This window comes from Melopsittacus undulatus, chromosome 5 (genome assembly GCF_012275295.1).
Source record: "Melopsittacus undulatus isolate bMelUnd1 chromosome 5, bMelUnd1.mat.Z, whole genome shotgun sequence".
Lineage (NCBI taxonomy): Eukaryota > Metazoa > Chordata > Aves > Psittaciformes > Psittaculidae > Melopsittacus > Melopsittacus undulatus.
In genome coordinates this window covers 81,395,510-81,422,145 of record NC_047531.1, presented here as the reverse complement: position 1 = coordinate 81,422,145, position 26,636 = coordinate 81,395,510, and the positions used below count along the sequence as shown (strand labels likewise).

Below are 26,636 nucleotides of genomic sequence, written 5' to 3'. Positions count from 1 at the left end.
AGCTGTCAGGGTCCCCTGCCCCAGCCACACACAGCCAAACCCCCTGCCGGGGGCCATGCCATGCCCTGGCTGCACCAGCACACCTCATCCACCCCAATGCATGCCCCTAGGCCCCACAGCCCAGGGTGCCATTTCGGCACCATTCTTAGCCTTGGCCATGAGCCCAGCCCCGTCCCCACTGTCCTGGCTCATGGACACTCTCTGGAGCTTCCGGCTGCTGCTTAGGTTCATTTTCTGGCTTGCTTGAGTGGGAAGTTCTGGGCTGCTTTGTTTCCTTGGCAGAGGTTTGCCTGGAATGGCTCTCAGTGACCCCCTTGAGGCTGAGCGGGCAGAGAAGGTGCCATGGGAAGCCCCACGGGCCCTCTTGACCCACCATGTGTGCTGCTGATGGTGTGCTTCATTAACTCAGTCTCTGCTGCCCCAGCTCCAGGGATGTGACTGACTGTGCCACACACCCCCTTCCCCATCTCTCTGAGGGGTCACCTCTGCCACAGGAAATACATTCACATTGCTGTGAATTCATCACATTGTTCAGAAACACCTTTTTTGAGGGTATGTATCCCATATTTATTTTCATATATATCGTTCTCCCTCAGACAAAGGCACTGTTACTAACACACGTATGAGCCCTGAGACTGAAAACAAGCATGGGCTAGGAACCAAAGAGAAGCCAGCCTGCCCACAGCAGCACACAGCACATCGAGCTAAGCCTGGGCCAAAGGAGACAAAGAAATTATGTACCCATCTCATGTAGGAATGAGCAAATGGAGGATTCACGTGGCCGGGGCCGCTGTTTTGCCCCTGCAGTGACCATGTGCAGCGATGAAAGCCCTTTGCTTCCAAGCAGCCGGGGTGGGTGCCTACATGTTCTGTGTCTGTTTCAGTTCTTGGCTCAGTTCTCAGTGCACATGCGTTGTTCAAAAGCCCTCTCTCCTTGGTGTCCATGTTTTTAGCTAAGCACACAGACCATTACAAGCATGCTGTCTGCAGAAAGAACTATGCAAGGCCTGGCATGGTGTATTCTTCATTAAAACAGGATTTAGAAGGATAGTTCACAGCTATCTGTGAACTATCTGAGTCAAACTGCTTGCTGGTGATCAGCGTCCCTCCAAAGGTAAGCACAAAGCTTTTGTTCCTCACTTCTATTCGCAGCTTAGCCAGGAACACATGGTTTTTGATGTGTAGTTCTCAGTTAGTTTCCCAGCTTTGAACTTATTGCTATTTCTGTTTCATATTATTCAACTTGCTCAGCTCCAATATTCTTTCTGCACATGCAGAAAATCACTTTTATCAAAAGCTGGTTCAGTTCAGCCAATTCTTGTTCCAGATGTTCAGATGGTAATTCCATCAGTTCAGTGATTTTACGTTCCTTCAAACTTTAACAGCAAACGTTTACGGTTTACACCTTAAACTTATTTCATTCATCTTCAAAAAGTATATGAAACTTGTGATTTAATACACAGTGTAAGAATTTAGTGCTTTATTTTAAATAGGCGTATGTCTTAAGACTGCTATCAAGTTATTAATGAATCCAGCCTAAGTGTTCACTTATGTGTAAGTGTATGCACACACTTTCAAAGAAAACAAGATCTTTAAATATCATGCAGTCTAAAGTCCTGATTTCCCAAGATCAAGGGGGAGATTTATGTTTGCAAAACACTTGCTGAAAGGTAGTGGTTAATCCTGACTCCTGATTGATCTTAAATATGAAAATATCATTCCTTGGATGCCTAAGAGGGACTGAAAACTTCTTTTGAATGTTCCTTGCACGTGTTTTGTATATGAATTAAAGGCCTCATGTCTGAACTTCCTGACATTTTTGTTTGAATTTTAAGGTGGTTTATGTGCAAATATAGGAGTTCTGTTGTAGTTATACAAGAAGCCATCTGAGTAAGGGGAACTAGAGAGTCAGTTCTTTGGAAATGCTGAAATAGCTCTTTGCAGAAGCCAGGATTAGAAGAAATACCCACAGATGTTAAGGAGAAATGACATAACTTTGATCACTTAAATTTGAAATTGTCTTTAAGAACCTTTTAAAGATAAAACATTTATTTTAGGAAGCAAAACCATTTTTATAGAAGATGGACATAGCTGCTCTCACTGAAACAGACCTTCAGCTCTTGGAGGTGCTGATGAAACCTGCAGTGCATGGCACACTGTTACTCGGATCAAAGGAGATCTGTCTCTTTAACCATGCTCTCAGAAGTTTCTGGCACAAGGACAAAACTGCCACAACAGGACTGCTGATGCAGGATCACAGCCTCATGCCTCTGCATTAGCAAATTGTTCTTTAAGGAGCTGATAGGGCTAGTAAAACCGTTTTACACAATGGCATTTAGCCAACGAGATATGACAGCTGAAGGTATTTTCCTGAAGCCAAACTGCCAGGGGAGGTGTGCCTTCCATCTTCAGCAAGATTAGACTCAACAGCATAATTAATCTCATCTGAGATGCACATTCACTCATCCCCCTTACATTGTTTTGTTAGGCTTGTCTGCTTTCTATGCCTTGCTTTTTCTTTTGCATGTTTAACCTTTCATCATTCACAAACCCACTCACTTGTGTGACCTGTGTTGCATCCAGCCTGTCTTGTCCCTGTGAAGGAGCTGCCATGGCAGCAGGATACCTAAAACGAACACAAAAGGTACAGCTCAACAAGACAGTGACCCCACAGCCTGGCAGTACTGTGTGCTATTTGGTTTTGCCACTGTACATCCATCCCAGCCTTCTCCTTGCTTGGTCAGCACTGTTTTGACAGGCTAAATGGTGAGCAAACATTAGTGCATTCCTATGAAATATCTATATTCTGATTTTCATATTAATTTGCTTATTGTGGAATATTTAATTTCATGAAAATCCTAAATGTTAATCTCTTCATCCCAAACACACTGCTGTTCCTCTCTAAATGTCAGAATCAAGACTCTGGGATGGAAGTTAAAACATTTAACCAGCTTTAATAGAGACATTGTTGAACAAATGCAAGCTGAAAAAGCATTGATATCTAGTTTTAAATGGTGTAATAACTTCAGTAATATATTCAGAAAGTTTTGTAATGAGAAGAGGCAACTATTTCTCCTGTTAACCAGCAGATAACTGAAATTCAGTTCATCCTGCACACTTTATGACAAGAATGCAGAAATGTGACTTTAATTTTTTTCTCTATTGTTTGTCTCAGGAATGGCCCCAAATTATTTGGTAAATAGGTAAATAATGTAAATGTTTTTAATTCTATAGGCTTAGTGAAGTTCCATTTATAAACTGTTCGTATCAGCCATACTAACTCAGACTTGACTTACTGCTCACTTAAACAAAATCCCCTTGTCTTTTCTTATCTTTAACACAAGAAGACAGGGCTCACAAGTGATGTGAAGAATAAAGATCATTGTGATTTTTTCTAACCTAAAAAAATACGTATCTGCCATGAATGAAAGCTTTATTCTCCTCACTCCTAAGGTATAAAATCTCTCTCTAAAGAGAGAGAGGGAGACCAAGCTTGATAGCAGACAAACTGATGATCACAATGTCCTTGTGCTTCTTTGAGCTATTTTCCATGTTTCTCTCTTCTTTCTTTCAGAATAAAATAACCCCTGCTTTATGGTTGTCTGACACTTGGAGCATGGCAACTCTCCCACTAACTGGTACAGTAAGAGCTTGGTGACTATCCTCCTCAGCCCCTAAGAGTTTGCTTATCTCCTGGTTCAGAGCAGAAGATTTTCGTGGTTTCAAGTGATTAACATGCGTGGTGCTTGTCACCTGAGAGCATCCCCTCCTACCCTGTGTGTGCCTGGGGTGACTCAGCCCCGGGAGCCTGGCCTTGTTTCCCACCTCAGTGAGTCACCAGCAAGAGGCATTTCCAGAGCAGTCAGCCCAGGAACAAACAGGGTGCACATATTTCAGGCTCTTGGAAATGGGAAGCAAACACAGTTCCTGCTCTAGTCCAGGCAGGATGCTGTCACCTTCCCCACGGCCCTCCCGGTCCCAGCATTTAAGGAATGTCTGAACCCACGTTGTTTTCTTCTCCTGACGACCAGTTAAAGCCTGAGCCTGAAGGCCAGCTGACTGAGCCAGCTTTGACACTGACTCATTGTGTGATCTGGAGCAAGTCACTACAGTTATGTGTACAGTGTGCCAGGCAGAGATATCCGCTCTTCTGGAAGTGGGGCTGGCACTGTACCATGGCTGCTTTTGCCAGCTGTGTGTCAGCAGGACTGGACAGTGGGAATGCAGCTATTCAGTTACTCCACATCAGGCACATGTACTGCCTCGCTCAGAGGTTTGCTCAGGAGATTCTGCACAGTGTTACACCATGGACTGAGGTACATCCCTCTTCACCCCGTGTTTTCTTCACTGGCACTGTGGAGAGAGTAATATCCTTGTGGTAGGATACAGTATTTGAGCAGTATTTGAGATTCTCTTAACAAAGGCACTTTATTCCAGCACTAGGGCTTTACGTGCTGGAGAGCCCTGCTAGAAGGCTTTTGGGTGTGCCTGTAAGCCTGGTTTTAGAACTGTAGAAAGGCTGCATTCAGTAGCTCTGGCAGTTCTTCATTACATTGCCATCTAGAAGCTGATGCCAAAATCAAATTGAACCTGAGAAACTGAGGAAAAATATTAAGGAAAAAAGAATCACACATTTCCCCAGGGAATGGGAATGTGAAAATCATTCTGAAAGGAACAAAAGGATGATAATGCCATGTCTGTATGCATGCGGTGCTAGGCAAACCAGAGCAATATGAGCTCAGAATTAGTGGGAATTAAAAAGTGAGAGTTATCAGTGGTTGGAGCACAGATACTAGTTGCTTAGGTATGACACTTGTCATCACCAGCCAGGCACAGATGAAGGGTAGTGGTGAGGTCAGATGTGCTTAACAGTGTGAGTTGTAAAAGGAATGAATCTGGCTGCATCTGGGAGAAAGGTCTCCTTCAGATTAGGCAGATGCTACAAACTGTTTCTGGCAGGGTTGTTGTGTTGTGTTGCATCCACCATGCCTGCTGTCCTCTGATAGCATTGTACAGGACTTCACAGACATGGGTATTAGCCTTGCTGGTTGCAAGCTGTGTGTGTGTATTTCACTGGAGATATGCTTGTTTGGTACATTCCATAGCAAGTCTACCAGTCAAAGTACTACCTGTACGAGAGTTACTGACTGCTCTTACACTACTAAGTTGTTGTCTGAAAGTAAACACTTTAATGAACCAAAGGGCTTCTCTCTAGCTCTTGATCAAGCAGTCATCTTTACTGACTATGCCAGAAAGCAGCTCATGAGTGCAAGTGTAAGAACTAACCAATGATACAGGAATCAAGAGAGTGCTGTGAAAATAGCCTGTGCATGAACCTAATGAGTGTTTCAGCCTGGTTAAGGTATACACACACTTACAGCTAAACTAGTGAGTGGGAGACCTCCAGGCAGAGAAAAATAATGTTTCATAGGCCTGCAGATGTTTAAACATTAAACCTTTGAACTGTAATCTCTGCTTTCCTGCTTTTAATGACAGCAATCATTCAAAATAACGGGAAGACAAAGCCCATCTGAAACATCCAATCTTTCCAACAGCTATGCTACCGCTATTGAACAGGTACAGATTCCTCCAGCTGAACCTGTTGTGATTCCTGCTCAGGCCAGGATGTTTTCTCTCCTTCACGTTTTACATAAAACATGCAGCATCTTCTCCTTCGTAATACTGCTTCTTGTGGTTTCCAGACACACACTGACAACCTCTGAGGTTCATCTCAGTGCTCAGGCTGGAAAAGTCCCTGCAGCTAATGGATCTTTCACCACCACATGTGTGTGAAGTTTTATGGGAAACTTTCTTGCCCATTTGAGAAAGAACCTGAATTTGCTTTTTCTTGGTTTTCAGGGGCCAATTGCACAAGGTTCCAGGTAAAATACACAAAACTGGTCATCCTAATAGGCTGGTGATGGCCACACCAGAACCTTACCAGAAACAGTATGGACAACACAAGTGTGAAATAGCATCTTCTCTCCAGCATTTTCTGGGAGACTCAGTTTAATCCAGCTTTCTGGAAGGCTCTTCACAGATAGATTTCACTACTAACCCCTAGATCACAGATTCACAAATAGAAAGGTGAAGTACTTTGCCTCCTGCTGCTGCAATGTCACCCATACAGCAGCTGTAGGCTCTCAGGCCTGTAGGTAACCCCACCTCAGATGATTAGGGGCACTTAAAAACATCCCATGCACAGGAACACGTCAGTCTGTCCTTAAACAGTCTTCATTTTTCTAGAGGGTGTAAACTAGAAGCTGTAGAGAGAGATTTCTTCACTCTTTCTAGAGAGAAACATGCTTTGCTGTGAAGGTGGTGAGGCAAGAGGCTGCAAGAGAAGCTGTGGGTGCTCCATCCATGCAGCATTCAAGGCCAGGTTGGACAGGGCTTTGAGCAACCTGGTCTGGTGGGAGGTGTTCTTGCCTGTGCCAGGGGATTGGAACTGGATGGCTTTAAGGCCCCTTCCAACCCAAACCATCCTGTGATTCTATGAAACTGCTCATTTGGAGAACTTTAGTCCTAAGCAGGTCTGTCCAGCCAGTGCCACACAGCCGAGGCAGCATCCCTGCTGTCAGGTCAGCAGTAGGTTCAGTCTGTGGGGCTTTTCTTACAGTGTTTTCCAAAGATTGTATGTGGGAAGACTCAGGGATAGGACAGCAGAGGTCAGAAGTTGGATCATTCTGAGGGTACAATTTTGGGGGCGTTTTGTACTTCAGCTGCTGTGGGTTAAGGCGATCTTTCAGGCACTGAATCTCTCGTCCTCTCCTTTTTAGGAAGGGATTGGAGGGGAATTCAAAGAAGGAACGTTAAATTATTGATTTGACAGCTAGGAATTGTTTGTGCAGCGCTTTGTTCCAGGACTGAACATAGCATCATACCAAAGCTGGTTGGCTAAAACAATTAGCTCTATTGAGCAATTAACACTTGGGATACTTGAGGTATCTGAAAGTCAGAACAGCTTTGAAAGCACAGCTACAATAGATGGTCAGAAGATGCAACCATTTCCAAGGTAAATGCAGCTTCTAACAGTAAAACTATGCTTTTGCTGAGAGAGGGAATTCCAGCTTCCCAAAGCAAAATAAGCTACCTGGATAAAACCAGCATTTTCTCTGCTTATACCTCCAACTGCTAAAGGTGCTTTTGCTGGCACAGCTCTGCCTTCAAAGGATCGTATCTCATCACAGCTCTGTCTGACACAACTGTGCCAGGAGGCTCTGTAGCAGAGACCTGACATGAAAACACCCTGGCTTAGCCTGGGGGTCAACACCCGGCTGGGAATAAAGAGAACGACTCACAGAACCCACTTTCTGAGCTGTCCAGAAATGAAAGCTGTGCACAGCCTGAGTGTGGAATCATTGACCTTTGGAAAGGAGAACCCTTGGATCTTTCAGGTTTGGTCTGAAGGAAAACTTTTGGGGCCCAACAAGGTGCTAAAGTTAAAAAAAACCCAAAACCTGGTTGCAATGTACACGAATATGTTTGTATTTCAAGGCCTGCCTGTGAGCTAGCACTGATACTGAGCCAGGGGCTAATGACCATCATGCTGCTAAACCCAGATGGCTTCCAGAGGAAGAAGAAATCTGGATCACAACAAGTCATTAACACTCCCAGTGAACTCAGGTGAGTCACTTAAACTGTATAAGAGATAGTAACGCTGCTGAGAATGTAGTAAGGATAACTGCATTAAAAACTGCACTGTGTATCACTCAGCAATGAGGCATAGGCAGAATCCTGGAACAGATGCACAACAGGTTTAATAAGAGTGCTCTTTATTGTTGGTTTGCAAGGGGCTTTGTCTGAGAGTCACTGCCAGTGGAAGGCATGGTCCTGCTTGTGCTTCCACACTGGACTCCCAATTCCTGCCAGTGATCCTGGAGGCTTGGGATGCCTGCCTATCCCACAGATCCAGCTGAACATTATATGCACTGCAACACTGCATCCCTAGTTGTACCATGCTGTGAATGTGCTGAAACCTCAAAGCGTGACCTGAAGAAGATCATGTAAAAGAGGGTACGCTGTGCCTTCAAAATGCCTGACAGCTCTTGAAATACCAGGCTTAATGCCATGTATTGATCTGTAACCACGGAGACAGGACGTGTTCCCATTGCAAAGTGAGGGGAAAGCTCTTTCCCTTTCCTCCTGAAGCAGTGAAGAATGTGAAAATACTCTTGTCATCATAACCTCCTGCGGCCTTCACAGCAGAGATGAGTGAGATAAGTGACTTCTCCAGGGCTCCTGCATTTTCACAGAGGTGGAGAAAATCAACCTTTCCTTGCAAAGCAGCCTGGAGCAAAAATGGCTAAGCTATTCTGGGAGATGAGAGATAAGCCAGAAAGCCTTATCAGAGACTTGTCTTAACTTGCAAAGGTATCTTCTTTGATGAAAGAATTCAAACAGTTGTTTGAAACATTCTGTCAGTTCAGATTTGTTTTCAGAGAGATCTCAGTCATGTCACAGCCATCCTGACAAATGAAGTCCTCCTGCATTATGTTCTTCAGTAAGAAACCTCACTTAAAACCACAGAATGGTTTGGGTTGGAAAGGACCTTAAAGACCATCTGGTTCCAACGCCTGCCACAGGCAGGGACACCTTCCATTAGACTGGGTTGCTCCAAGTCCCATTTAACCTGGCCTTAAATGTTACCAGGGATGGGGCAGCCACAGCTCCTCTGGGCAGCCTGTGCCAGCACCTCACTAGCCTCACAGGGAAGAATTTCTTCCTAATGCCTAATCTAAATCTCCCTTCTGTCAGTTTAAAACCATTCCCCTTTGTCCTATCACTACAGGCCCTTGTAAAAAGTCCCTCTCCAGATTTCTTGTAGCCCCCTTTAGGCATTAGAAGGCTGCTCTAATACCCCCCTGGAGGCTTCTCCAGGCTGAGCAAGTCCAACTCTGTCAGCCTGTGTCCATAGGAGAGGTGCTCAGCCCCCTCATCCTCTTTGTGGACTCTCTCCAACAGCTCCATGTCTCTCATGTGCTGGGGGCGCCACAGCCGGATACAGTACTCCAGGTGAGGTCTCACAAGAGCAGCATAGGAGAATCCCTCAGCCTGGTCTTGCTCCTTTTGATGCCGCCCAGGACATGGTTGGCTTTCTGGGCTGCAAGTGCAGACTGTCAGGTCATGTTGAGTTGTGTCACAGTAAGTTTTTGAATTAAAAGTCTATTACAGTGTAAGTAAGGGAATCAATGGAACAGTCAATTCAGAGCACAGAGGCTGATAAATACTGGACCTCAGTGGAGATCAGTATTTGTTCCCAGTCTTTGTTACCGGGCAAGTCCAACTGCAGCCATTCCAGGAGGGATACAGCACTGGGTGAGGGAGCCCTGGGATTCAGCCTGGTGCTAGCACTTGCCCACTGGCTGACCACAAACTGGCAGCACAAGCTGGAGAATCCAAGATTTTAGGAATATGGGGAAAAAGACTCACTGTAGGAACTGATGCTACAGCATCAAAACCCAGAGTTAGCCACTGAGGTTTTGAGGGAGAAGCACTAAAAACAGAAGACACTAAAGAAAACCAGGTATTTTAATTGCACGGATGCATGCGTTTCTTTTTGTGTAGTTTAAAACTTGGTCCCTGTTTAATTGCAACTGTGGCCAATGCAACAGGCCAGTAAATTTTGAATTGACTCGCCCTCTTTGCAAACGGTACCTTCCGTTTTGTTGAGAATCCAGAACGTTTGCTTCCAACATGCTTTTGAATGGAAACTTCCACTTTTTTAGAAGCTATGGTCAGAAACGAACTACAACCAAATCATTTTTTCCACACACACAAACATTACATGACGACTTTTGTCTAATGGAGCCTTTGGAGAGAGGATAAGAGGAAGAGCTCTGAAACATGGAAGCTTTGGGTCCACTCAAAGTGAAGTTAGCCGCCTGGAGCTGGCTGCCAAGCCGAGCCCCCAGCTCCGCTCCTGACCGCACCGGGACAGAAGAGTGACTGCTGCCGGCCCCAATCAGAGCTCCGGCGCTGCCCGGCGCTGCCGCCCGCCCCGTCGGGAAAGCCCAGCCCCGGGGCGGGCGCTCGGCGCTGCCGGTCCCGCTGGGTCCGGGGTGCGAGGCGGGGCTGCGGGCGGTCCGGGGCGGGGCACGGAGGGGCGGGCGGGACCGGCCGGGACGGGGCGGGCGGCGGAGAGCGCGGCCGGCGGTGGGGGCTGCAGGGAGCCGGCAGAGGCGGAGGCGCTGCCGCCCCCGGAGGGCCCGAAGAGTTGGGGCGCAGGTAAGGGGCTCACCGAGGAGCTGCAGGGGCCCGGCCCCGCCGCCCGCAACCGCACGGACTGCGGCAGTTCTGTGTCCCGGCGGGCCGGGCCCCTCCCCGTCCTGTCCTGCACGCACCGACGGCTCCCGCCGAGCCGTCGGGGCCGCAGTGGGGCCGGCTTTACCCCAGCGCCATGGGCCTGGGCCGCCTGCCCCGCCGGGGGACAGCGGGTGTGCACCCACCGCGTGTCCGCCGGAGCGGGCAGCGTTCGGGGTGCGGCGAGGGGTTCGCCGCCAGCCTTCCGCCCCCTGCCCCAACCCTGCCTTTCTTCAGGCTGCGGTTAGGTAATGCCCGTGCTGCTTGTGCTGCATCCTGGCTGGAAGGGGGAAGGAGAGCAGTTTCAGAGGGAGGGTCGGTAATGGGGTTCTGAGCTCCTGTAGTTTACTTACGTGCTTTAAGGAACTTTTGGGAAGCGGTAGGCTACGGTTTAATCTTTGAAGGCTTTAGCGGGACACTTGAGCCGCGAGCGCTGAGAAACTTCAGTTGAGAGCTTTATCTTGAGCTACCAAACATGTTTTGATTTAAGGCCTGGGGTTCTTACATCCTGTAATTATTTCTCCTAAGTCTGTTTCTTTTAGGTCTGTGACTCTAAAAGCTGGAATAGCTCTGCTAGCTCACATGCTGGCTGTAGCAGTAAAACAGTGCTTTACACCTATGTAGTTACTTATGCGGGGGGGAAATTAAACTCCGGCTTCGGTATTAAACGCTTGGCTGTGGTATAACGACATGTGGAAGTGCAGCACTACTGATTTCGTGCAAAACCACAGATGGAGTGTTTAGGACTTGGGCTTGTCTGTGTCTGAGCCTTCAGAGACTGTGCTGGCTCTTATTTTGGCCCAAGTGCAGATACTACCAACAGCACAGTGTATAAGCTGTGGTACGTAGTGCAATGGCAGCGTGATTGAGCAATACGAGTGTCCCTGCATTCCAAAAAGTAAACAGTAAAAATGGGTCACAGAGTGAGAATATTCTCCATGCTTACGTGATCGAGTAACTGAGAGGAGGATGTTTCAGTGTGCCAACTCCAGATTTATTGCTTCTATTAAAGGTAGCAGCTATAGCTTGAGGATTTACATTGGTGAAGGATAAAAGGGACTCATGATTATAATAAAACCACGAGTAAGGGTTTCAGTAAGGCCACTGCGCTCAGTGAAGCAGCATGACACATTGGTTTGAGAGGCATCCTGGAACCAGGAAGACTGAAAACTGCTTGAACTCTGTTCTGAATGCAGCAAGGATGTTGGCTTTCTAACTTCACATCAGTAAGGAATTAAGGTCGAAGTGCTCCCTAGTTGGCTTATACCTGTCCCATAGGAGTTTTGGCAGTAGGGTTCAGCACAGTTTGTTGAAAAGCTGTATCAAATAGATCAGCTCCTAGAAGCAGAGGGAAGTGTTTGGTTTGCCCGTCAGTATGGCTGTCAGCGGCGTGCAGTGCTGCTCGTGGTTAAGGGCAGTGTTCTGTGCAGGGAGTATGAAGTTGGTGTTTCTCTCCTCCCTGAAGGCAGTTTCACCTCTTTGCTGGGATGGGGAATGGGGCCCTTAGCAAGGAACTCTCTCTTCAGCAGCCTTGCTCCTGCTTTGGGGCATGCCACCTTTCAACAAGGTGCTGTTAGGTATTCAGCAGCCACTCTGACCCCCTTAAATGAGATAAGGGCAAGAGCTTGAGGCCATATGTATGGGTCCGGATTCAAGTGCTTCTGTGGCTTCAGTGAGTTTTGCCCTGGATTTTCATCCATTTGCCTGATCAGTTCTGCTGAGGGATATTTAAGTTGATGTGTCCTGTGCACATGTGTCTGCAGCACATCCACACTGGAAAATCTGGTGAGTAACATTACTGCTTCTCCCTGGAACACAGGGTGGAGTGCCCTGAAATGAGGGATGTCACATGGGGCAGAAAGCTGTGGTGAATCTCATCCTTTTTCTTCCCAATTTAGAACCAAGTCCAATTTCCATTTTGGGTTGCACTGCACAGGGTAAAACTGCAGGAAGGAATGGGGTCCTGGTGTGAACGTTTGTGGCAGTATATGGGGAGACTTCACTTGTAACCCATGTCAACATAAGGATAATTGTTAACATTCCTGAAATTACAGCCATTCCCAAGTGACTGAGGTTCCCAGGTGGTGCTGCTGGCCTGTCTGGTCCCATTGCTCACTGGTGATGAGGACAAAGCCTGGTCCCGGCTCACTGGTCAGGTCTGGATGGCCTGAGGACAGGCAGGCAGTGCTGCGTGTTACGAGGTGCACAGTACAGTGTCCTTCAGGAGGTTTTGTGTCTTGTGAGGCCATCCAAATGGGGTGTCTGTGATGTTTCTTTCACTGCTTCAAGGAGCAGTTTCAGTGGAGTGAAAATCCTTCCCCTGAAGAGGTTTAAAACCAAAGGAGGTTTAGTCACTTTCTTAACAGTGGTGTGATTGCATCAAAATACACCTTTGGCTTACACTCAGGACAAGATGGTGTTGCTGTAAACTCGTTTGAATGACTAATTTCCTTTGCTGTGCTTTGCATTACGTGTTTTGTGAAGGTGGGGGGAGTGCAGAGGTGGCCAGATCACAACTCTGCTTCAGGTAGTCCAAAAATGCATCCCTGACCCCCAGAGGAGTGCAAACAGTAAATGTCTGTGACTTGATAGTCCACTGGTATGTTTTCAACAGGGAAAGTAAGAGTCCAAATACTAGGCAGGATTTAGGGATGTAATGGAGTATCCTGGAAACTCCTGTGGTGTTAGAGGGGGTCTGTAAAGCCCGTGCCCCACTGCTGAATTTGCATGCTGGTAACCTCTGCTAGTGAATGGTGGTATGCAAGTTAGGTTGGTACACCTGGGGTAGCTTCTTCTCATGCTGTTATTTTCAGGCTTCAAAGCAAAACTCAAGTTATGTTGCTTCTTTAAAGCTCCACAATTCCTGTCTGGCCAAGACACATCTGTGAATTTATTAATGTAAGGAACAGATTTATGGAAGGGTCAGGTGTGTTTTGTTATGTTCACTCCTGTTTGTGTGGAGCTTGTGCATACAGCTGTGCATTAAGAATACATAAAAAGACTTAATACCTTCATACATAAAACCACTGAGTGCTTTCCTGTATTTAGGCTGAATAATGCCTCCTCCCCATTTGTAATTTGTATGTGTCATTTGTATGTGTGATCACATTTGTAATTGTGATGTCCCATTGGTCATCCCATTAGTGACTTTTCTCTTGGATCCAGCTCAGGAGAGGTAAATTACATTGCCTTGCCTTCTGTTTACTACTGGTGTTTATACTGAGACATTTATTTAGCATCTAGTATAAATTCCTTCCCTTTCTTGCCATGCTGTATGTTTTTGTGTCCAGAGCCTAACCAGTGTGTTGTGGTGTCCCCTTAGCAGATGTACTGTTCCCAGGTTCCTCCCTTTGTCAGTCTTTACATTTGTGCTGACTTCAGTTTGAGCAGGACAAGGCCTCAGCCTTCCCTGTGTCTTGGCCGGAAAATCTTAGTGATGGAAAGTTGACTGCTAAGTAGGTGATGTGTGAATGGAGAAAAGGTGGCCATTTAATGACAGCTTTAGCAATCAGTAAAGTTTACTGTTCAAATAGCTCTTTGGAGATCTCAGGTTTACAAGCATTAATCTTTGCGTAACATAATAAAGACTCTGTTATTCCTGAGAGATTAGATCCCTTGCCCAACACTGGGAAAAGTCAGCATCTGATCCAGAGTTAAAGCTCATTCCTTCTTTTGGAGGATGGTATTTATCTTGCCATGAGGTTGTTACCATAGAATGGTTTGGGGTGGAAGGGACCTTAAAGATCCTCAAGTTCCAACCCCTGCCATGGGCAGGGACACCTTCCACTAGACCAGGTTGCTCCAAGCCCCATCCAACCTGGCCTTGAACACTGCCAGGGATGGGGCAGCCACAGCTCCTCTGGGCACCCTGTGCCAGGGCCTCAGCACCCTCAGAATGAAGAATTTTTTCTTAATATCTAATCTAAATCTCCCTCTGTCAGTTTAAAGCCATTATCTGCGGTTGTTGCATGTTTCCAACTTCAGGTAACAGATGATCATTCTTTCACAAGCTGACTTGTGTGTTGGTTCAGCTCAGGCTGAGGATAGTGGCCTTCTGTTATTTTTCTAGTAGTATTTGCTGGCAAGATGGTACTTTATTTCTGCTTCAGGGTTGGAATTTTCCATTAATGATTAAGTCATCGCACTGGATTTGCAGTTGCTTACCCATGATGTGTATTGCTCTTGCTATGGGCATTTAGGATTTCCTGATATCCTTTAGCTTCCAGAGCACTTTGTTCCTCTGTGACTTCTGCTGTACGTGAGTAAAGTGTGGTGGGATAAAGATTTGTCCTTTTTCCAACAGTTCTTCTCCTGTTTCTGTCTTTAGGCCAAGATAAACCAATTATGTAAAGAGCTGATTTCTTTCTTCAGTAGAAATATATTTAGATACAGGTCTTGTAGGCAGCTGCAGCTAAAGCCTCTCTTCTCCTTGCCTCTGCTTGGGCCATCTTCTTCATTAATGGGGGAGGCAGGTGGAGAACTTGAGAGGGATTTTGGTTATACAGTGTGGTCTTGCAAACCTGACATACCCCTGGGTGGGGGTCCTGTGCTCTGTTTGTGTTAAGTGCTTGGTCCCTTCAGGCTGACAGAGCTAATGCTTCATCAGAGTGCTCTTTATTAGAGGTGCTGCATGGGGGGAATGCTGTTAAATCTCCCCCTCATGCTTTGTGTCTTCCATTTTCTCCTGCATGTCATCTCAGGACTGTGAGGAACGGCTCCTGGTGAAGACCGGAATTGTTCTCCTTTCTCTTTGGAAGCATGGTGCAAGTCTGAATCTTGCTAAAACCACTGGAGGATGCAAATGTCTGATTCCCCTGTATTACATGAGAACATTCAGGCAAGGAGATTAGATCTCCTGTCCAGCACCAGGCTGGAAACCTGTGTCCCAGTCTGTGTTAAGGTGAGGATGTTCGCTTTCCTGTTTTCTGTTCCATGTCATTAAGCAGTGGAGGTTGTGTCAGAGAATCAGGACCAGAGGCCTTTTAAGCAGTTTCTGGCTTGTGGCATTTGAGGTAAGATAAAAATAACAAAAAGTGTGACTTTAAGCAGCCATTTGCATACGTCTTGATGGTAATCGCACTTCCAGTAGGCACAGTGTTGTAACTCTTGGATGTAGCTCTTGCGTGAATAAGATCCCATCAAATGCCACAAGTGAACAAAAGGCTCCAAGATCAAGTACACAGATCCAAAAGTGGATTTGTATTTGCATCTTTCCTTCTAGGCTTTTTCCTAAATATTACTAGAAAACTTAAGGCTGAGACTTGAGCCGGCTGTTGCGGCATCTGAACTCTAAACTGGAGAATCTCTGTGCTGTCAAAGACAGCTGTCTAATTATGTCTTGGACCAGAAAAATCTGATAACCACTAGTGTGAATCAGAATGTTTTAAATCAAAGAATTCCCATGGCTCCAAGTGTGGCAGATTTGGGAGAATAACTTTATTTTCTTGCTCTGTAACAGATGTGTCAAAATAAAAGGAAATGATAATGATTTGGTCTTACATGCCTTTTCTCAGACTAATCAAAAGGGAAAAGGTATAGGGTATGTTTTGTATATGAATGTAGGATATAACCCAAATAGTTCATGGACACTGCAGTGGTAGTGAAGGGAAATACAATGTAAGCAGTTTTTAGTTAGTAACAGAAAAATAGCTTTAATACAACAAAAACAAACTGCCAAACAAACAACACCCCAACCTCCTCTTTTTCAGCTCTTTCCCCTGTAGTGCTCGTGGTCTTTTATAAATGATAGAAACAAGAACAAACATGTGATTACCAAAGCAGTGCCAGGATCTGTTTTTGGGGATGAGGAAGGGTGGTACTGTTCCCTGGTGTGCTCTGTCAGCAGGCATGGTCATGGGAGGCTGGTTGTCGCCCAGCTTCGTGGTCGAGTGTTCACAGACTGAGGGTTCAGCCTTGTGCAGTGTGAGTCCTGAGGATTTCACAACAAATTCTAAAGTACAGGTCACTAACAATGACAATGTCTTTTCTTGCTGTAAAGAAGAGCAGTTCAGTGAGTGACTTGAAGGCTGTTCTGTTGGTCTTTGCCACTTGACATAGAATTTGTCAGAAATGGTTTCTCTGTCTGAAGGGGTAAGGTGTGGTTAAGGTTTATGATCACATTTGTGCTTAAAGGAGTGACCAAGGTATAGACTGCAGACTCTGTGCTGTTCCCATTAGTTTCTGTGGCCTGTGCCTTGCTGCTGGTTACCTGCTGTCTCAGGCACCTTGTGGGTAGAGGGCATGAGGAATGTAGTTGCTACATGCACAGAACTCCACTGGAAGTGCTTGCAGTACACTGGATGCTTGGAAGATGTGCTATGTTTGCCAGGTGTGCTTGGACTGCCTGTGGTGTGCTGCTGAGTATCCACAGCAGAGGTCTTAATCTGAGTGAAAGTTAATTTCTGATTACTTCCAGAGTCCAGGGACCTTGTAGTCCATTCAAATGATCCAGAATAATTCAGCAAGTCTAGGTAGGTGTTTTGTTGAAGTCTTTACTTGGTATTTTCTCCATGAAGTATGTGTACTCACTACCTGTAACAATGCACCATCTTTAGACGGGAATGCAGCCCTTGTAAAACCTTGGAAACCTGTAAGTGCTGTTGAAGGAGATTGGCTCTTTAGACTAGCCCACATTGCAGGGAGTGTACAGGATGTAGAGAAGAAAAGGCCAGCCCTTTGGAGGTTGGGATGCATGGTTTTGGATGTCATGAGATTGGCATGTGAGGATATCTGAAGGATCAAATTAAGGTTCGGCAGAATGTAATGCTGATAGTTGAAGTCTGCCTTGAAGAGCAGGTGAGGGAAAATATCTTCAAAATGGGCCATGTTTCTGAAAATAGTCTTTATCCCATGCTGCTGTAGTACAGTGGTCTGGGTTCTGTGCAGCTTAGCAAGGACACAGCTGGTGTGGGTTTGTAAAAATCACTCTTGCTGTATTGAGACTGCCAGAATCTGTTTTCTCTTAGGCTTGGATCAGGTAGCCTACTCATATGGAAGAAGTCCTGTGGAGGCAAGATGCTGGCAAGGAGAGGGACTGTATAGCCTGTTGGGATCTCCTTCTCTTGAGCGCAAATGGGTATCTGTAGATGTCAGCCATGTGATTGTGTTGTTTTGCCTTGTCTTGGGAGCTTTTCTTGTGCAATCTAAGTGCACCCTGGCTTAGGTTTATAAACCTGTGCTGAAATGTAGCATGGGTCCATCCTTGTTGATCCCACAGGAGCACTGGGAGCAGGTCGGGTGGAGAGTGTGCTGCCTTCAAGAGCTGCTGTGTGCAGGATGCAGGAGGAGGTGAAGACTGGGGTGTGGATGAGTCTGCGTGAGCAGGGAGTGTTCCTGGTGCTGGGAACTGCGTAGACTTCCCTATCCAAAACATGTTACAGTGGGAGGTGATGGTCTGATGGCTGTGCTCCCTGTGCTGCTCAGCTGGGGGCTTTATGTTCTCTCTCATGCACTGGCAATATCTGTCACAGATAGCTCTGCACCATAGCTGACAAGTCCTTTGTGTACCCTACCTTCTGGGGGCCTTTGTGCTGCAAGACAGGGAACTTTCACATTGCAGCTGGAGGCTGAAGTAGCCATCCTTAGTGGTTTCTTTCAAGGTCCAAGTTCAAATAGTTGTTCTTCTGGAGCATAATGTGTATTATAGACAATTTCAGCAGGTTAGTAGCTTCTGTAGAGGGAGGAGTATAAGGACATGTTGGAGCAGCCAAGGCACACTTAAGTGTTCCCAGTTCCTGCCCACAGCTGTGTGCACAGAGAAGTTCTTCAAGAAGTGGTGGGTGTGTTGAGCAACTAATCTCCAGGAAAAGCATATGGTATCTAGATGTCTCCTGGTGGGTTCAGGTGCTAGCTTTGTTGTAGTATCCTCTGTCCGGCTTCCAAAGCAGGATTTGTTTCTTTACTCTTCATTTAAATCTCTGGGAAGTTAGTTTTGGATCAGAACAGACCTGAAGCAGCTTGTCAGTTGGATCACAGAGCCATCACCATGTTTTTTTCCCCTCCACTTAACTGAAGCTCATTTAACTTGTGACAGCACTTCTGATTTGTTATATTTGCAAAGGAAGCATCAGGGCAAGGTTCAGAAATGCATATTTATGTTTCTTGGCTTAGCTTAATTTAGCTCTAAGAACTTGTTTTTCTTATTTCCATATAGAAGAATTTAATGTCTTAGGCTGGGATTTTTTCTGTACTTTGTGGGGTCGGTTTGTTTGTTTTTCTGTTTTGCTTATTTGTTTCTTTCTCCTCCTCCAAAAAGAGCATAGAGTGGCTTACTTTGGTCTACACCTTCCCATGGATATGAAACAGGTCCTAACCAGAAAGCCTCCTGTTGGAGATAACCTCACTTATCCTGAAGCTGGTACTGGACCTCCTTGTGGTGCTGGGCAGGACCACTGCAGCATCTGATGGTGCTGGACAGAAGGTATCCTTGGGAAGTGCAGCACTACTAGGAATTTGGACACTGGGTAGGGGAGTGTGCATCTCTTCTTGATGCCCTTGTTTGTTAAGGCTGTTCTGGTGCGGGACCCAGAGGTGTGTGCAGTGTGGCTCTGCTCTCCAAGTGAGCAGGAGCACTGTTGGGGTGTGGGCTGTACTCCGTGCCATGGGGATGCCACAGTCTTGCAGCATGCCTCTGGCACCCGGTGGAGTGTGCAACCAGATTCTTGGCACTGGTGTGAAACTGGGGTGCTGCTGATGGTGCTGGTGGTATCTGAGAGCAGCTGGCTGTGTGATGGGCTAGCCCTGGGCTAGCCCCATGGCTGGCTTGCCTCACTTCCTGTGCAGCACTGCACTGGTGGGCACCAAGGCTGCGTGGCCTCATGGCTACCAGTTAGTGATGCCAGCTGCAGAAGTATGTGGCAAAGCTGTGACCAGGGCGTTGTGAGTGTGGGCTAATCTGACTGTCACTGAGGGTGATGAAAGTGTGCTGTCTAGACCAAGTGCTTCCACCCACAGCAGCTGGTGGCACCCATATGCCCCGAGGGCAGTAATGGCACTCCTCACACCGATTCTTGGGAGCTTAAAGGATGATTAATCCTTCCCCCTTTTCAAGCCTTCACAGGAATTAACAAAGCAGTATTGATGATGTTGTTGCATAGACATGGTTATGTGAAAGGAGCAATAACAGGTCTGTGGTAGGTGCAGATGCTCCAGCAGTATATTGCTTGCTCTCCCTCCATTTGCACTGTTGCTTAACAGCGTCATTTTGGTCTTGAGGCTTTAATTGTAGCGTGGAGATGAGAAGATTGACGTTTGTTCTCAGGGTGGTGCTGGTAAACTTCCTGCAGCTTGGTGTTAGAGATAATTCTGCAGGTTCTGCCTCCATTGTTGTGACTGGGTCTAAGGTGAAGTCAAGAAGAATGTTTTGGTTGAGCAGGCCTTCCTTTCTGTTTTATCCAAAGGGAAAAATCTGTTAGGAGCCTGATCTGTTGTTCTCATTACTAAGGGAGTTTCTGAATGGGACCTAAATCCATAATTATTTGCAGTCCTTATCTGTGCAGCACAGTGTTTTTCAGGTCGGTATCTCTGGTCTCAGACTTGCTTGTTGCAATGTGCAGTCTTAAATACTCATATGCCAAAATGTTTGATCATGAAAGTGCCAATATAGTGAAAGGCACTTCTCTCAGGGTCATTTTGGGCATCGTGATGTAATCGGCTGCTAAGGACCAGCATTTGCTCAGCTTACAGCAAGCTCTGGAGCTGTTGTTGGAAGGAGGGTGAGGTGCAGGATTGTTCAAGCACTTGTCTATGGCAAGGTTGGGGAGGCTGGAGAGGAGGCACTGATTGTCTGCAAGGCCTGCTGGGGATGAGGCTTCCACATAAACTGCTTGGAGGGAGAGGGGAATGTGTTATAGCCCAGCATGGTGATTGCAAGGCTGGAGACCCACCACATTTCTGGAGAGCTTTGTGTTGGAGCAAAACCACAGCACCCTTGGACAGTGCCTCCTTTTGTGCAGGGTGATAACAGTGATGGGTAGAAATGCTTTCCTTTTGGACCTGTCTGGGAGGCTTTCTGTTATCTGCACACTGTAGTGATGCTTACCTCCTTGCTTGCAGAAGTACTGAAGCAGGACCTGGAGTTCAAGGCTACCTCCTGTAAGGACCTCCATGCTGCTGTCTCCATCTGAAATCTGTTATCGTTTTCTTCAACTTCTTACTCTCAGACCTTGTGATACTTAAAACTCCCCCTTCCTTCCCCACTCTTCCAAGGAATTTTACAAAGAAATCAACAGCTGTCTAGTTATGACAGCAAAATGAAGAAGGCTGTAACGTCTCCATAGCTACCTAAAGCGTACTTGTAAAATGTCGGTGGAAGAGAGTGCCCTACAATTATCCCATACGTTCCTTGCATGCGGATTGAATGTCGTTTGCATTAGCTAAGTAATTGCTGCACACTTGTCCGGTGAGAAATGTTTGGTTACGGCAATAAACTTTTGTTTCTCTAACCCTGTGAAGCTGAACAAAATTAACTTGTTTTATGTAGCAGACTAACTGACCTGAACTCGCAGTAGATGAACTGATTGTAAACTTACCAGCTTAATCCAGCTTGGGTTTTTCATGTGCTTCATGTAGCAGCTGAAAAGAGACAGCTTGTGGCAAATTAGCGGGGGTGAGCCTACAAAAAGATTGAATTATTCCTGTTTGAACAGTTCCCAGCATGCGAGCACTTGCTGCTTGGCTTGTACATCATCTGTATCTTGGGTTAGCTTGCCAGAGCTGCTGTAATTGAGGCAAAAGTAAATAACCTCCAACTGGAAAACTTGCCTTTGATGTAATTACTGATTTATTCATTCATCAGAGTGTATCACTGAGATATGATGAACAAGAATTGTGGCTGCCGTGTGTTTGAGTTCCTGCAACAAAGGTCTCTCCCTGTTGTGTTTCTGTAAAGAGAAGCTGTTTGACACACTGTCCTGCAAAGTCACTTTGCTCCTAGTGAAACCTGGTATGAAAATGCAGTAGTCAACTGCATATGTGAGGTTGTGCTTGGCGCTCATCTATGCCTTATGCTGCTCAATCCACTTTGGAGCATGGCATAAAAATAACAGGCTGCAGAGTTCGGGCTGCTGCATTTATGCAAGGCTGAGCTTACTGTCAGGCATGTGTAAATGCAGAAGTAGTTGAAACAAGATGATGTTTTTGTAGGGACTTGCCCTGATGTACTGATGTATCTCAGTGCCTCTTTCAGAGGGAAGGGAGCAAAGGGGGTAGGGAAGCTACAGCACATGTGGCAATAGGACAGTGTATCTAGCTGGATGTTACCAAGCTGGGTGCTAAATTGGAACTTGTCTGTGATATTGGAGTTAATGACTCTTCTTACTAAATGTGCTAGATCATTTTTCTATGGCTGCAGTAATTAGGGTTCAGCTTTACCGTTGCATGTGATGTGGAACAACACTTTGCTTCCTTAGATTCAGCTGTGTTCATGTAGCTTCTGCAGAGCCTGCATTTAGGAGCAAAACAGGGAGGCTGGCTGTGTTTCTGTGTTAAAAGGAAGAACTGGGACCCCAGCCCTTCCTCTGAGCTTCATTAGGTTTGCTGTCTCTTTTCACCCTAAGACATTGGCTGTTTGTGGGTAAGATGTTACTTGCTGGAAGCAGCACAAGAAATAGCAGTGCAGTGCATGAGATATCTGCTAGAGGCAATGAAAATACTGCTTTCTGCTTCTCGTGAGACCTCAGTTTTGTATTGTCTGACTTGCCATGTTTTTCTGGAAAGAAAGAGGTTGATGGGGATGCAGACCCAGTGGTGATTGCCCAAGTGGACATCATTTACTGTTGTCCTTTTTGCCTGAGCAATGGTTTCTGAAGAGAGGAGGGTGTCCTGAGCTGCCCCCTTTGCATGGTGGGAGCAGTGGGTCTCTGCTGCTGAAGTCTTTGGGTATGGAAGTGGAGGGCAAGGAAACAGGCTCCCAGAGATTGCAGGGGGGAACTGGGCTGGGTGTTGGGTGGTGAGACCTGCTGCAGAGCCAGGTGCTGCAGCCTGTGAACCTGCTGGCTTGAAGAGTTAGAAATCACAGGATCAAGGATAAAACAGCACAGTCCAAATTACTGCCTCTTGATATGAAAATAACAAAGAATCCCCTTCCAAGCTGTGACGTTTTGGATGGGATGTGCCCAGCTAGCTGGCCATCACTGGTGTGACACAGCTGGCTGTCTTGCAAGCCTACATCACTGTGCTGCTGTCTGGATGGAGTCAGCATCCCCTGTCCTGTTGGCCCTTCCTGAGAGCTGTGCAGAATGGCATTGGCAGCTAAATTGTGTGATCCTCAGATACCTCCATGCGTCCTATTGGAGGACATGCTCCTTACTTGCACGGACATCTGCCATGGTGTCTGTTTTCTAAGCCCCAGTCTCCCACAGGCACACAAGGAAATTCGAAGTGCTGTAATTTAGGCAGTGTCCTTTCTTTTATCCTTCTTGTCTAGCTTGTACTGCAAAGCTTTGAAGCAGATGTTTTGTCCTGTATCTAGAGCCTCATGCTGGATCTAGTTGATGTTTATATAGAAGTGTGAGGGCAGCCAGAGGTTCTCCAGGGTCTGATAGAAGCCATACGTGAAATTAATCCAGATTAAACTGTTACTCGTTCTGTGATAAACAGGAGGTTACAGCAAGGACTCAACATGCTGCATAGCTTTGAGACTAGGAAGAATGGGAAGTGAATGCTCCTCTCAAAGTTGGCTGTGCCTGTATGAGGCTGAGTGAAGTTTGAAACAAGCCAGGACACCAAGCCCACTGCGTAGGAGTTTGCGAGAAACAAGGCAGATTAATGGGAGAGGACTGTGGGTACAGGGAAGCAGAGAGCTGCTGAAGATGAAGTAAAACAGCTAAACAAAACATGGGACTGCTCAGGGTGAATCTGTGCTTGAGGAGGCATGGAGAAGGGAGAGGCCAGGTTGTGTGCCCTGCTAGCATGGGCAAACTGAAGCTGGTTTGCTTACGTGATAGGATTTTGCAAGCTGTTCTAGTATACCTGCTTCCTCCTTGTGCTTCGCAGTGATGGAGTGTGTGGCAGGCATGTGGAAAGCAGGGGAAACTAACCTCGTTGGAGCAGTCTTGGAGTGGATGTGCGACAGCCCTGTTCTTGCTGCAGAGCCTCTCGTGGGGGTCAGGCAGTGATGGAGGTTGGTTGGTGGCCAGACTGTCAATGGGGAGCTTGGCTCTTCCCACAGTAGCAGGAAAACCTGTTGCTGGGGCTTGCTCTGGCCCTTTTACCCCTTTCCCAGTGTATTCCCAGTACTGGAATAAGAGTGTGGTGGACTTCCCAGCAGTGATGGCATTAAGGAAGCTTCAGAGACTTGAGATGATTTTCCCTGGATGGAGTCAGAGCCAGCTCCCAGAGGCATGGGCTTTGCTGGTGTGTGTCTTTGGAATGGGCACAGTGCTCCCAGTGAGGTTTTTAGGCCTCATGAAGAACAAAAAGCATACAAGAGCGTGCATGCTCTGGGAGGTGTGCTGGTGTCAAAGAGCACTTGAGGCATGAGATGGACTCCTGTAAGTTTGCATTCCAGTTTACTGATGCTCTGGAGGGTTTGCAATGCCCCTTGCTTCTCACAGGGCTGGAAGTGGGGAGGGATGGATGCTTCCTAGGAGTTTCAAACTGTGGGTCTGCACATGCAGCAGTGCTTCTCCATGGGAAAGCAGTATCCACATGGTCTGGCTGCCTCTCCTGCCTGCACAGAGGTCATGTTGGATCTGATGGATGTAAATAAACTTGCAGCCTTTCTGCAGAGCTCTGATGGCCAAAGGGACGCAGTTTCCAAACAAAATGCTGATTGTGAGCTGCAGTGCTGTGTGCTAATAGTGCCTGTATTGGAGAAGAGGAGCAATTCTGTATCACAGTGTTTGAATTGCACGTTGATTTGTTTTCAAGCATGCTGCTTGGGAATAAAGGGGGGGAAGGAACTTTCTGACTCTGCACTTGTGGGTCCCCCCTCCCCAAGGGCTGTATGCTCAGCAGTGGGACCATATTAACTACTTGTGTTTGGATTTCCAGAGAAGAGGTTTTCTCTTGAGATTTAATGTTGTAATTCACATCTGTGAAGCTGGATGCAGATGCTGCTTGTCAGGCTGCGAAGATTCATGTCCAGCTGTGTATTAAAGAGGGGGAGAGATGTTATTTTGGCATCTGCAAAGACAACATACTAAAAATAGGCTAAAGCCTATGAATCCAGGAGCAAAAGTAGTTGTCACAAAAGCCTTAATTGAGGCATCTTTCTTTTTCCTTTTACCTCTTAAGGAATATTTGTTTGGCATATGCTCTGTGTCTTGGCATTTGCAGCAGAAGCTGGTTGTGTTCATTCTGGAGCTGCTGTTGGGTGGATGGAGCCAGACTGAGCTCTGTTTGTAGCTCTGCCACTTGCTCCCTCTGAAGCCTCCCGTGTTTTCACTATCTTCCTGCTCTGGGATCTCAAGCACCTCCAAGACAGGGCTGCCTGAGGATGTGACATGCAGAGCCTTTGTAGTGTACAAGGACAGACAGCCCAGCTGAGTGGGAGTGACCCTTTTTAGGGAGCCATAGGTGATCAAGTAGCATGTGGAGGTGTTGCTACATTGAAGCAAGAGCTTTCTTGTGGTTTGGGCTGCTGCCTCTGGTTATGGTCTTATGTATTCAACAGAGGCAACTGCTCACATATATGTAGCAGCCTTTGTCCCGGGGCTTCTTTGTTGTTTTGAGTCCTCTCTATACCTTGATACTGTCTTTCTTTCTCTGCATCTCTTCTGCTCATCCCTCTGGTGTGCATCCTGTACAGGAGACTCCCTGCCACGACCCTATGCAAGTTTTGGAACTGCCAAGCTCTGTCCTTTGCAAGGCTGGGGCCTCTGGCAATGGAGAACTGGCTTTGTTTGAGGAGAGCAGAATAAAGCAGATCAGTATTAACTTGCCTTCATGGAGCTCATCCTGGCTGCAGCTCAGTTTGATTACGTTAGTGGGTACCCAGAGACTTCCAAATGTTAAGACTGAAGCAACTTTGCCTGTGAGCAGTTGCTTGGCTGTGCTCTCATAATTGTTTTCTGTTCATTGCCTGCATCACCAGAATAGTATGAGGTGGTGTTAAGTTTCTGGACAAGGCTTTGAACAGGATCTTCCATCACAGCACTGGATAAACCACCTACTGTAGTGCAGAATGCTGGCCTGTGTTTTTGCAGATTGAATTGTTGGAGAGCTCTTAACAATTATTAAAAGCTGTTTTGTGTTAATTTAATTTCCTGTAAAAGATACAAGCTGGATGGTTCAAAGAAACAATGCAAACAATCTAGGTAAAAGCAAAATTTCCATACCTATACATATGCAATACTTAAGGGTTTCCAGTTGCATTATGCACAAGGGGAAATAATTAAAATATGCATTGAAAGAAACCAGGTTAAAATCTGTCAATTTTGAAGAAACTATTTAACTGGTGAAGAACCGAGTAATGAAAAACAGGCAAAGCAAGAATGGAGAAAAGCGTTGATTTAATGACTTATTGGGGTGATGGAAGGCAGGATTTCTTTTTCCCATTGTATTTTGAATGAGTTTAAAACTGTGTTCCAGACAGCTCGTCAACAGTCAAGGTTCAGTGGTGGGTTTGTGAGCAGAAGGGCTATTATTTGGGCTTTCTGCCTGGGTTCCAACTCAGGGGTTCCGATTCAGAGTGAAATGCCTCCTTGCTCTAGGGAAGCCTTATCTTCACCTCCTATTTCATAGGGTCAGCATCTTCACCTCCTTTTTTTCCCTGCAGATGTCTGTCAGAACTGAGTTAAGCTCATAGCTCACACACGCTAAGCTGGGTCCTGCTAGTGATGCAGGACTTGTGTGCCCACAGTACTGAATGGTGCTTTTCCCACCCCTGCCCTGGTGAGTGGTGAAGAGAAGAGCTTGTGGGGAGAGGTGGTCTGAGCTGTGGATCCCAGTGGAGCTGGCGCCTCTTGAATGAGTTGAGCTCAAGTGATCTTGGGCATTCTTTGAAGGAAGGATAGCAGTAGTTGTGCTTGCAGGATGCCAAGGAGTCTGGATGCACTGCTGTATTTATATATAGCACTAAACTTATAAATATGTAAATATATATTAAAAAGTTATGTTGCCTCCTGAATTTGTCCACAGGGTATCACGGTATTGTAGCTGTGTGTGTGGCTGGGGGAAAATAGAGGGGAAAACTTGCAGGACTTAAGGATCCCTGAGTATTACCTGCCTGCACTGGTGCTTAGGTGTTGCTTAAACATGCTTCATCCAACTCTTGCCTGTGTCTCCCACCAACTCAAGTTAAAATTGCTGTGCCTGAACTAAAGATGTAAACGGGAGGTCAGGTTAGGATCAGTGCTTGAGTTAATTTATTCAGTGTAGACAAACTCTGCTAA

The 26,636-nt window shown here is 46.3% G+C and overlaps 1 protein-coding gene across 2 annotated transcripts in view; it reads left to right on the top strand.

Moving 5' to 3' along the window:
- Positions 1 to 10,161: 10,161 nt before the first annotated feature.
- The window catches only part of PPFIBP1 (PPFIA binding protein 1), a 112,498-nt gene continuing 96,023 nt past the window's right edge, over positions 10,162 to 26,636 (top strand). For both annotated transcript variants that reach the window (XM_034062823.1, XM_034062822.1), the window contains exon 1: positions 10,162 to 10,227. The gene's annotated coding sequence lies outside the window, so the exon portion shown is untranslated. The remainder of the gene's footprint in view (positions 10,228 to 26,636) is intronic.